The 13,483-nt window shown below is 38.7% G+C and overlaps 1 long non-coding RNA gene across 1 annotated transcript; it reads right to left on the bottom strand.

The window, feature by feature from the left end:
* Window positions 1–10,115: 10,115 nt before the first annotated feature.
* Window positions 10,116–10,681, bottom strand: LOC310880930. Its single transcript, XR_014571997.1, has 3 exons — window positions 10,534–10,681; window positions 10,358–10,396; window positions 10,116–10,257 (listed from the first exon to the last, which is right to left on the bottom strand). It is a non-coding gene; the product is annotated as an uncharacterized lncRNA (long non-coding RNA).
* Window positions 10,682–13,483: the final 2,802 nt, after the last annotated feature.

Here is a 13,483-nt window from a genome sequence, read left to right as displayed (position 1 = left end):
AGCAACAACTACCTGAATTCACTACCCAACAGAAGTCCCGCAGTGACGTCGAAAAACCTGATGTTTGAGTTATTTTGCAGATAAAAGTAATAATAAAACACAGGGAAGTTTCCAAGTGGGTATAGGACAATATCTTCAAAACCAAATTCCAGAAACTGAGAGGAAAAGCTGGAGATGCTACTTAGGTCTAAATGCACGGAAAAGCAAGCCAGGAAGCTGAAGAACGGCAAACTCAGCCCAATGATACTCCAAGAACTTCAGCAAACACCTCAACATGTTAAAGCAGCTGTCTACTTCAAACCGTACAAAAAATATTTCAAGTACTCTGGAACAGATTAATGTTTATTTTATTGCAATAATATGACAATTATTGCACCCTAGGCTCATTCTATGTGAGGCTCATATGACCACGTTACCTCTAATTTAATAACTTAAATAAAGTTGTGGTTTAACCATTGCAGGCAACTAAGCACCACACAGCCACTCGCTCACTCCCTCCAAGTGGAACAGGGAAAAGAACCGGAAGTAAAGAAGTAAAGTTGTTAAATTTGAGGTAGCATTAATGACTCATCGCATGTAATGTAACCTGGAAAGACAAATGCCATAACCCTGTACATACTCCCCACTCCTTCCCCTTCTTTCCCCCAGCATTTATTGCTGAGCATGATGCTAAATGGTGTGGAATATCCCTTCGGTCCTCTGGGCTCCGCTGTCCTGGCTGAGTGCCCTCCCAGCCTCTTGTGCATCCCCGACCTCCTCGCTGGCAGGGCAGCGTGAGAAACAGAAAAGGACTTGTCACTGTGTAAGCACTGCTCAGCAACAGCTAAAACACCAGTGCCTTACCAACACTGTTTTGCTCACAAATCTGCAACACAGCATCATCTACTACGAAGAAAATTAACTCTACCCCTGCCCAAACCACTATAAATAACTTGGCATAAAGTCCACACCCCCCTTCCCCCGCAGACTTCCACAGCATTTGAAGCAGTTATACAATCACGTTAAATGGGAGTTGGCAGGCTCTAAGACTGAGAGAAGCAGAATCAAAACATTTATGCCTTTTTCCCCAAACTGGCATACAACCCCAATTCATTCAGCTGCGTAGAAACTAATATTTGTTAGTTTCATGAGCACCACAGAAAAAGTCAACTCGCAATAAAGCAGTATACTCATTGTAAACATTATTTATAGCATAAAGATTTACCTTGCCCGCCGCCGTCGCTGCTGCATCTGCCATGCCTGCCGCCTCCGTTGAATTTGCCACGCTTGTCGTTGCCGCTGTTGACCTTGATATGTCCTTTGTCATCAGCAGATATGGCATGCCCGCCGCCATTATTGGATATGTCAAGCCTGAGGGCACTGTTGAACACGTTATGCCTGACGTCGCCGTTGTATATATCATGTCCTCCACCTCCTCCTCTGATAGATCTGTCAAGTCCTCCACCTCCGATGGATCTGTCATGCCCTCCACCTCTGATGGATTTGCCATGCCCGTCGCAGCTGCTGGAGTTGCCGTGCTCATTGCTGCTGTTGAAACAGCGCTCGGTGACGCTGAGACAGCGCTACTACCAACGAAACTGGAATTGAACTGAGGCAGCGATGCAGCACTGATGGGTAGGGGTATGTTCGGTAGCACTGGTTCCTCCACTTCCTAAAGTTGCAAATTTTAATTTTTCTTATACAAGACATACTACTTTCTCACCCCATCCCACCCAATTTATTAACAAAATTAAATAGAACAAAAATCCATACAAATTAAGAGAAAGCAAGTTTCCAGAAGAAATCCCGATCTCCCCACCTCTGTCTACCACGTCATTTTAATTTATGGCAGGCCTGCTTCCACATTATACTCTATTCAACAACTGTACAGCAAGAACACTGAAAGTTAACTCAAAACCTGTGCAGAACAGAGATGCACAGATCACATTTTTTTTCTTTCTTCTCTGTACTTTAGTCATCAAAGCTCTAGAGAAGCATCATCCTTTCTAACTACCCTCGCATGGCTTCAATTAAGAGTACACTCTCAAGACAAGTGAGAAAGTGTTCCTCTTGCAAAATTAGGCAGGATAGCTGCCAAAGTTTCTAAAGTCACTACAGCAGTGAACGTGGAAAAAGGTAATGTTTAAAGAAGCAGGTAGGTTCAACAACCAAACTAAACACAAAAAGCACCAAAGAAAGTCAGACTAGCAGCACTGAAGATTGTGTTCTGGTAAATACAGTCTATACCATGTATCAGGATGCAAATATAAAAATCAGAAAACAGCCTCTTAACAACTTCAATTTTCATCCCTGCCACTTACTTTATTTGATTACTAAGATTGGATGAGTTATGTTTTAAATGGCATAGGAAATCTGACCAAAATTTGTACAGTACTATCATGATCTACTTAGAAATGACTAGGCAGGGATGTAAGTTGGTACTACTGATATTCAGTGCATCCTGTAGCTTACATCTGTTTCACAGTTTTGATTTGAAAAGTTTATGGAACTTTTGATATTTGGACCATTATTTTATTTGTGTTACAGGAATAAACAACAGTGTTTACGATTTCTTTATATTGCATCATCCTGAAGTCCCATTTAATGATTTGAAACTTAAATTAACTTAAATACTTAATATTAACTTAATATTAATTAAATACTTAATATTAACGTAAATACTTAAATTAACTTACAGGCAGCTTATATAACATCCAATAAAAGAAAAATTAATCTGAATATTCATGGTCATAGTTTTATGGAATAGATTTTTCCTATTAAAATGAGAAAAAAACTCTCTCACAATGAGTTTGGTGAGTATCAAAAACTGAGTCATCGTTAGCAGACATGCAGAATGCTGTCTTCTACTACTCTTTCAAACTCTTGGCCTGTATCTTTCTGTATGACTTAAATATGAAACCAAAAATTAAGCTTTTTTTTTTCTTTTTATACTTGGCACTCGTTTCAAGTATCATTCCTGTAGAAAAACTATACAAACCTTCACCAAAACATTACTTCTCTTCTTAGGACTCATTCATTCAATTGCTAACGAGAAATGTTATAGTTTGAAGAATCTCCAAGGTAAGAGAATTAAAAATTTCAAAATTACATAAGCAAAGTTCAGGTATTCAAAGACAGGAAATCAATTGGAGCCTGCTCTGAAACCCACAAGAAAACAAAAACAATGCAAAAATAAAGTGGTATTGTTATAATTTACTATGATGCAATAAAACTGACACACTTAGCTAGTTACTTCAGTAAGCTCAGTGACAGCAATTAATTTAAGAGTCACTTACCTGTTCTTGTACAGCTCTTGATAAATAGTGTATTCCTCTTTCCCTTCTCATTTTGCCACCTCCGCTACTCACTCCTGAAGACAGACCATTGGACGCAGCAGTACTGAATTTGTAGCTGGTCACATTGCTAGCACACGACAGTACAGAAGTTGGGGGAAACAAGAGAAAAAAAAATCACCAGCCAAATTTTTTTTCAAGATATTAGAGCTGTTATTAGTCCTAGAATTGAAACCTGCTGATCAGAAAAAAACTAAAGCTGTCTCACAAGTTGCTAAACGCTGGTAAATACTTGATGTTCTAAATAGGAAAAACTTTATTAACAGCAGCAATGAAAAGGACATACATAAGTGCACCGTTCACATGGGAACAATGACTAAGCCAGAAGACCTGAAATAGAAGAGCTGATTTAGATTGTTATTTTCCAGTGCTTCCTTTAAATAGGACTGGTTCTCTGATTCTGCGATGCACGTGTATCTTTTGCAGGGATATAAAAGAACAGCTCACAAAAATACAGAAAGAGTGCACATATGCACACATACACATGGGAAACACTGCCAACAGCTCTGATAGAATAGGGACGCCTTAGACTTGTGTGGCAAGGTAATATGGCCTAAGCTTCAGAAGCAGCTCTGGCTTTCATGTGGCCATCAGCAGGAACAGCAGAGGTGTTTGGGTATGCCAACATTCCAGAAGTCTTTTCAGACATGAATACAGATCCCTTTTGTAAGGCATACAAAGGCGTTTTTCTGGTACTTAAAAAAGCCTAGCTCAAAACCAGAAAGATATCCTAATCCAAGAGCAAATGGGGAAAAAATAACCCAAACCAGAAGTGGAATAGGGAATAACTCTAACAAAAGTACTATGGCAAGAAAATGAAGTATGCCTGGAAAAACCGTGACCTCAAAGCTTATCTTGCAGCCAATCAGTCAGTCAGTACAAAAGTGCATTAGATCGCACTGGAAGACACCAGGTCAAACTCCCACAATACTGAGGAGGAGAACTGGTCTAAACTTGTCAAATACTTGACAACAGCCTGCTTAGCACTGTAACTGCATAGAGGAAGACAGATCCCTAAGGCAGATGCTCAGACTTTTCTCTAATCCAAACTGTCAATCCATTAGAATTCTGAAAAAAGTCTTACATCAAAATAGATCTTCATTCAGACAACTATCGCTTGCCCATAACAGCCCATATTCCTCTTTCTGTTAACACCTGTGAGCTTCAAGGGGGCAAAGACAGTTGTCAGCCTTCAAGCAAGTCTAATCTACAATTGGACTCAGGATATAAAATATATATATATATACACACACACGCATAGATATATAGCATTGGTGGGCCAGAGATTTACTGAGTATTCCAACTCAACTGTCCAAAGGGACTCTTGCCAGCAGATCAGTGTGGTGCTCCTGCTCCAGAACATGGCACCCAACAGAGACCAGCATCACAAAAAACACTACCACCACTACCTACTCTACAAACAAAAGGTAGGGCACTGCAATAAACTTTGTGAACGAAATCAAAAGCAGTGTGAGTTTTCTGTATCTCCTTCCTAAATGGAGAAGTAGAAAGGAGTTCTAACAAAGACAATTTAGAACAGTTTGAAAAAAACATAATTAAAACCCAGCACCTGATTGCACCTGTACCAGAACCTTAAAGCCAGTCGCTTCCACCCCTAAAAAGGTGGTTGTTGTGAAGTCCAACTTTTAGATGCCAAAACAAAGTGTTGAGTTCTTTCTGCAAGCCAAAGAATGCCCATGGTCACCTAAGAATTGCTTGGCAGATGAGCATAGAGTCAACAAAATTCCCTGCTACTGTTCTTTGAAAAGAGCGACTCCCTAAAAACCGAGTGCAAAGTCCCTTAACTCAAGCATTATTACCCAAAACACCATTTGCCCAGAAGGAAAAGCCATCAATATTATCTGGAGGATAACTCATTTGACCTAAACCAAGAAAGCAGTATAACACAAAGCAGTCTCCTCAAGAAGAAATTCAATTAATTCTGCTGGATTTTTTTTATTTTAGAGATGAGTTAGCATTTGGCCTCAAATGATTCTAAAGAACACATGGTCTTCATGTGAACTCAAAGCAGACAATTAACTTCATCATGAAAGGAGTATTAAAAAAATGAATAATAAATCATAAATCTTCCTCCATGTTTTTGCTTAAAAAATAAAGAAAAAAACACATCAATAAACATCCTCCTGAACTGTAACTCACTTCGCCTACTTCACCTTCTAAAGAATGCTTCAGAAAGAATCATCCCATTAGGACAGAGCTTTCAAACTGCAAGCAATTAAATAGCTAAAACTAATAGCTTTTCCCCTAGGGAACATTAAGAGGGACAAATTATTTTGTTATAAGTAAACTGAGTTATAAACCATGAAATATCTGTCAAAGCAAAATTTGTAACGCTACAGATTTAGTTAAACTACAAAATGAGCCATATTTCCTGTAGAAGGAAAAAATAAGGCCTCCAATAGCAAAGATCCTTTCTGTGGATACAGCATTATAACGTGCTTCGTTTCCCATCTTCGTATCCTTCTCAGAAGATAAACTTGGGATAAAAAGCGGTGTATCAGTACTTTTATTCTTGCTCATCTTCCTTCCTTTCATAAAAACAACAATTTTCTCAAAGTTATATTGATCTTCAAACACAATCCAGACTTTGCAGCTGCCTCAAAATACAAAATTTTCATTGGATTTCCCATTCCTTTTACTGAGAACTGTCACCACCTTTCAGGTGCAGACCGTACTGAAAAAGGAGATTTCTTTCTTTCTTCAAGTAAGTTTTAAATTAATAGATGTCATACCTTTCAGATGGTTCTGCTCGCTGTTCTGCAGGCAAAGTCTTCTCTCTCATCCCCTGCAAGTTAAATTTAGTTCAAGACTTAGCTGAATATGTACAGAATACACAAAGTACCAACAACCACTTCATGTGTTTTTTTGTGGTTTTTATTTTATTTATTTATTTTTAATTTTATAGCCCTGAATACACCTCACCTACTTAACGTTGTTCCCTAATTCAGCATTGTGGGTACAGTTCAGTTAAATTTTGGGGCTAAAGTAAGCATCACTGCTTCACTCAGCATTGAGGACAAACTGATAGAACACTAAATCAAATTTGTCAAATCCTCTAACAAAGAAAGTAATTATTTTAAACAAAATGACAAAAATTGTGTGTGTGGGGGGGAGAGTTTTCATCAAAACTTGTGTTTGCCAACCCCGTAAAAGGGACATACTTTTCTGTTTTCTATCATTTATCAACAAACAAGAATAAAAAAAACTCTACCCCCCTAAAAACTAAGCAGTTGCTGCTACATTCATTTTAGAACTTTACCAAATGGAGATTGTGCTGGCTAAACAACACAGAGATTGAAAGAGTTAAAAGCAATAAGCAACCAGTATTACTGTCCACTTTGATTTCCAGCCTAAAAAGCCCATACACTTAACACGTGGTCATTTGTACACTCAGACTGATACTGGAAACACAGATGTTTTCGCAGAAAGAGATGCCCATTTAATTTTATGGAAAATTTATCAGACTCCATCTACTCCAAAGCAATCAAAACCGATAACTCAGCACATTGTCAGAACTCTCACTTGGAGCACATAGCTCACCTGGAATAGTTTACACAGAACACGAGCATGTTTCATCAGTGACAGCTTTGTGTACATGAGAATATAAAAGGAAAACATTTCTGTCTTTTAATATTCTTTCACTGAGAACAGGATGACTCAATAGCACATCATGACATCGTGAAAACAACCACAAGACACTGAGTGTTTCAAAAACAGAATTAAATCCATAAAAGCTCAATCTATTTCACAATGGTTCCCACTGCCTTAAAGCTCGCCTCAAACATACTATCAGTACTTTTTGCAAAGATAGGATAACAATTGGTTTGAGAAACATTCCAAGACTGGAAAAAAAAAACAGGCACATAAGGACTCAAAAATGTACTCACTTGGTACTTTGTGTCTACTCTCTGGCAAATTTTGCTGGACTGAGTAGTTGAAGTCGGTGATGGTTCAGAATACCGCGTATAACGCATCGGTTGACGGTTTACCATTGGTGTCACAAGTCTCTTAACAGGTGGAGGCTGGAATGCATTCTGGGATTCCAGCTTTGAAAGGGAAACAGCAATCAATTTATCCTTACGTCCACCCAAATTAATTCCAATATTTATTGATGAAAACAAATTACAGAACTATAAACCTCCCCCCATCGGTCTTGGCACTCAGTGAATACGATTTGAAAATTCTGAAGACCGTTCAACTTGTAGAGGGAAATCACCAGAAAACCAGTAACGAAATCCATAAAGCTATATATAAGTAGCCAAAGTCTGACTGAATTCCATTTCAAAATTTGGCAGTTAGCTTCATAGACAAAATAATTCATGCTACCATAATTAAAATAACCCATGTTCCTAGAATATGCTCCTATCTTTTCCTCTGCCCACACTGTGATTTTTTTTTTTTCAGTAGCTTAATTCATTAATTTAACATTCGAAGTGTTAAGCAACTAATTATACAGGCTTCTGGGCTTCACATTCCCTACATTTTCCCTCTTCAAAGTTACACAAACAATAGAACACACTCAAAAAAACCAACTTGTCAGTCTTACAATAATCTCATTCATTAAAATATGATCCAATGCTTTACATGTGCATTAGATGCACTTCAAGTAGTGGGTTTGACTTCCCTTTTCAAAGCATTTTCACAGACCAGAGTTAATTTTTAACACAGACCACTGCGTGTTCTGCAAAACTGACTTAACTGAACTGTCAGACAGAAAACAAACCCTAAAGGCTACAAGATTTACCGATGGCTCCGCCTGCGGTCTTAAGGATCAGAAAATACAGTCTTAGGAAGCATGCTATTGTTCAAATCAATACCAACAGGAAATTTTTGTTTACGCTGCAGCTTTAATTTCACAGTATCTCCCAGCTCTTAGTAATAGGATTCACACTCTCTCTAAAGTATATAAAAATACATCTTTCTAAAAAATATTACATTCAGTTTGAAACCTTGAATAAGACATGTTTTATGTAAGTTCACAAATCTACTTCGAGTGAACGACGGTTCATTGCTGGTTTTAAAGGTAAAAAAGAAAAATATTAATTCCCCCAGTTAGGCATTCAATACACCAAGAGCTATTCTGCCTGGTACAGCTCCTTGAAATAAGAAAAATACCACATCACTGCTACCCACTGCAGAAGTTTAGCCCGAGTGCACAAGTGTTCCGTCAACCGCATGTTCACTTTAGCAGGAAAACACACGATCGTCTCCTCAGCAAATAATTGCTTCTCATCACGGGCTACCCTTCTCCCGCCACCATTATGAATTCTAGTATTATGAATAGACAATCTATCTCCTTTCACCCACTGACAGCTGCGTGCAACATTCATTTAGTGGCTGACAATTTCAGGCTCTCTGTTGCAAATCTGGCAGATCTTTCTTAATGCCTTATCACAGGTGTATTGCTATAATATAACTGAGAATTCACACCAGATTTGGTTTTAGTTATTTGGATAATATTTATGATATACTTCACTTCTCCATGCCCTTGTAATTTGGCAGATGGTGAAAAGATGGTCCAGGAAATCTGAGATGTTTGTAAACTCTGAAGTGATTGTAAACTTAATTATACATCCATCCAATCAAGGAATTGGCACAGAAACTTCTTGAGACACTGTCCCTTTTCTCATTAGAACAGAAGATGAAAAGTTTGCACATCTTGTTATTTCCTTCAGTCACCTGATCTTCAAGTGGTCATTTAAGGGTTTTGCAATTTAATAAGCCCAAGGATACCCCTAACTAAAGTCGTCAAAAAAAGATGACTAGTTTTCATTTTTTAAAGAAAATGAAAGGAAATCATGCTTTACCACAGCATTATCACCAGTTCTGTGCTACCTCCAAATAGGAATTTAGGAGCGTTAAGATTTATAGCGTCAGAAAAGAAAAAGAAAAAAAAAAACCTCTACCCCCCTAAAAACTAAGCAGTTGCTGCTACATTCATTTTAGAACTTTACCAAATGGAGATTGTGCTGGCTAAACAATACAGAGATTGAAAGAGTTAAAAGCAATAAGCAACCAGTATTACTGTCCACTTTGATTTCCAGCCTAAGAAGCCCATACACTTAACAAGTGGTCATTCGTACACTCAGACTGATACTGGAAACACAGATGTTTTCGCAGAAAGAGATGCCCATTTAATTTTATGGAAAATTTATCAGACTCCAACGATGGTTCATCGCTGGTTTTAAAGGTAAAAATGAAAAATATTAATTCCCCCAGTTAGGCATTTAATACACCAAGATCTATTGTGCCTGGTACAGTTTTGCAATTTAATGATACCCCTAACTAAAGTCATCAAAAAAAGATGACTAGTTTTCATTTTTTAAACAAAATGAAAGGAAATCATGCTTTACCACAGCATTCTCACCAGTTCTGTGCTACCTCCAAATAGGAATTTAGGAGCGTAAGATTTATAGCGTCGGAAATTAACAATTTTCCTCCTCTTTACTTTGAATGGTGATAAAAAGCACAAAAAATAGTTTTCTGTGCCCGAATGAACACGGAAGTCTGTACAAAGTCTATATGACCACTCAATCAGTATTTTTCTATTTGTGATCATTTCTTCAAGAGAAAACTTGCCTCAACAGGAATTTTAATATGCAGCTTCACCCCAAGTTGGGGGACAAGATAAAACGACTTGGTGTGTTCTAGAGTTGTTGCTCTCAACTTACAAAGATAACATAATTCTTAACCTGAGTAATCTTCACAGCCCATCATCTACTGTGGATACATGCCAATATTAACTTGATTTGATGTCTATGTTGTCACTGAGGTTTGAGAAAATTTTTCTAATAGTGATAAAGCATTGAAAAAGTTATCTACCTCAGCTTAAGACATTATTGGTTCTTACCTTTCTTCGTTTGGACTGGAAGTCAGTAATATCCGGTTTATCTATGTCCGGAGGCTAAGGGAAAAAACAAAGCATAACTATTAGAGGGCAATTTTTTTTTCCTGAGAGAGAGGGTTCCCTGCAACAAAAATGTGGGGGTTCATGGTCAACTTACACAACACAGCGGCAAAAGAGATGTCATTCTTTTAGCATCCTGTTGAAAAAATAGCGCAATAAATTAAACCGGCCACAGCGTAAGGAAGAATAGTTTTATCTTTATCCTTTGATGGCACATTTACTAAGTTTTATAAACACATGAAGCAAAAACAGATTAAAAGAAGTGCTATTTACCAACAAAGCGGTTGACAGCTTCTCCACTGCCTCCAAGATGCACCACGCTGAGGTACTCAAGGTAGCGTGGGACCACACAGTTTCTTGTCTAGCTTTCGCTCTCTTTTGTGCCTGAAAAATTAGCATTTTAAGTGTTACAATGGTCAATTCTCAGCTAAGGAGGCATGTATTTTATGTCCCAAGGCTACACTGATGATACAATCAATATATTCTGATGACAGAGAAAAATGCAGTCACTGGGAGTTCAAGCCATAAAGAAGAGAATACATTCGGAGTTTAATGAAGTTTACCTTGGGCCTCAGTGCATCTTGCACGTGCTTGTTGCACGAGCAATAAAAGAACTCCGTACTTGTAAAAGGTCAAGACGGATGATGCCAGGACTGCTAAGGCCTCCGAAGCAGTAATCAGGGAAACAGAACTCAAGAAAAGGCTTGTGGTACAGAAAGCATTTTCAGTAACAACACAGACCTCAGAGTTTCACGATGGTCTAAGTGTACCATCTTAAAATCAGTGTATACAATCATAACCAGGAACTAGTTTTACTTCTCTCTTGCTTCCTCCCTTCCCCCAAGATTAAAGTTGGCTGCAAATCTTTGTCTTAAAAGATAAAGATCTGATTTAAACTGTAACAGATCTAAACATTACACTGAAAAAGTAAACTGTTTATTTGCACCACCCAACTTCAAATATCAGTCAAAAACTTCCTTTGGTGTGACTTTTTTTCTTCCCAGGTTAAACCCCTCATATAACCACACTGTGCTTATCACACGATGTGAAGACAGGAAGCAGACCACGCAGCATGTAAAAACACAAGTGAGACTCACAGAACCACAGAATGGTTAAGGTTGGAAGTGACCTCTAGAGATCGCCTGGTCTACCCCCCCGCTCAAGCAGGGCCACCCCGAGCAGGTTGCCCAGGACCATGTCAAGTCAGCTCTTGAAGACCTCCAAAGAGGGAGACTCCACAGCCTCTCCGGGCAACCCGTGCCAGGGCTCCATCAGCCGCACAGTGCAAAAGCATTTCCTGATGCTCAGACAGAGCCTCACGTTTCAGTTTGTGCCTGTTGCCTCTTGACCTGGCACTGGGCACCGCTGAAAACACAATGGCTCTCTATGCTCTTTGCACCATCCATTCAGGTATTTATATACACCAATAAGATCCCCCCTGAACCTCATCTCCTCCATACTAAACAGGCCCAGCAGTCCCTGCCTCTCCTCAGAGGAGAGGTGCTCCCAGTCCCTTGATCTTCTTGGTGGCCCTTCGCTGGACTCTCTAGTACCTTGCTGTCATTCACAGCAAGCAGCAAGAAGCAAGCTACTCTCTCCTTTAAAAGCCTAGTATTTTGGTTCCTCTTTTTACCATAATGCAGTAATATTGTAAAAAACAAAAATAGCCGACCAAAGAGGGTTCCCAGCTTTGCACCACAAGGTTTCAAGGTTTCCCGTAAGTGAGGTACTTGTACTGCCCTTTTTCCGTTGCACAAATGGACTGTCAGAACAGAGCCAGCAAACCCGCGTTTTCATTTTCTTAAAATTCCTTTTGATTTATCGATAAAAGTCACTTTCATTTAAATACATTCCTACCAAACCTGATTTGACTTTCCTTTTCGATTCAGCTCTAGCTAATCAGAGTTGTCAGCAGTTTTTATTTGCTATTTCCAAGAACTCTTGGGGGCAAATAACTCTCTCCAAGAACTATATGAATCATTCAAAACAGAAAGCATGTTACTGCTTATCTTGGGACTGCATTTAGTCCTGCATGCCTCTGTGTAACAGAAGAACAAAGGATCAGCAAAGTTGATTTTAGATATTTTCAAAGACTGCAGGTTTATACAACATATCCATAGCATGAATGTAGGCATGCTTGGAAAAGAAGATCCACAGATAAATATTAGCCAGGTTTGACTACTGTAGCTTTTGCTACCATAAACACAAGTTTTCAAAGTTATGCTGTCATTGGTTTTTTTGCATCAAGTTATTTTAACGTAATGTAGTCAGAGGCAGACAATGGCACTTGAATGGAATTTTTTGAAAGACCTAACAACAGAGGAAACCCCAACTACCAACAACTAGCCCAAACTGTCATTCTTGTTCTTTCTGACAAGTATTACCTGTGGTAAAAACTGTCATTAAAGAATTTAAACAGAAATCAATCTCGTCTATTTTTGTAGACCAAGAGGGCAGAAGAGCAACTGTTACCACATATTCAGCTCCCTGCTCAAAGCTCCTTTGGCAGTGCTGCTTTTTTTATTTCCATCACTATTTCCCACTACACTACTTTTCTCATACCTGATAAGGTTCCGTCTTTGGCTGCCTTGATCTTACAGCTGCACCACCGGCATAGGCCGTCTTTCCGGGGTAAAATGGAGAAAACCCAAGCTGGTTTTGCTTAAAAACAGACGTGCTTCCACGTACCTACGGAAACACAGTATGAGAAGTGGATAGAAAAACAGGTACACATTCAAACTGATTAAAAGAAATACTGTGCAGTACTTACAGGACACAGTCCTCCAAAAACAAATAAACTGAATGCAGGTTTCTTAGAGCTAGCTGCAGAATGCTGCGAGAGGGAATGAGTTCTTTCAGCTTCTGTGGGCCAGAGCAGTGACGATGAAGTATTTTTTAAAACTGCAACATCTGCCAAAATGACGTATGCTAGATGTAAATGCCTCTCGTACGTACAGAACTTTAACAATAAAGATCACACTAATTCAAGTTCTTCAATACAGAAAAATAAGCATGACTTCAGCTTCTTTAAATAGATCAACTTCACGTACAGACTGAAAACCAAGTATCACCTACAAACTTGAAAACTGTTCACAGAGCTGCAAGTAGTTTTCAGCAATCTTACCAAGTTAATACTGTGCTTCCAATGCAGGTATTTTTTTCCTTCAGGCTAAGATAAAAGAGGACCGCATAAACATCAGTGCATTTGTACGGACAAAGCTTT

The sequence above is a fragment of the Anser anser genome (assembly GCF_964211835.1).
Source record: "Anser anser genome assembly, chromosome: 13".
NCBI classification, from domain to species: domain Eukaryota; kingdom Metazoa; phylum Chordata; class Aves; order Anseriformes; family Anatidae; genus Anser; species Anser anser.
The sequence above is the reverse complement of the archived record's forward strand: the minus strand, read 5'-3'. Positions and strand labels throughout refer to the sequence as shown.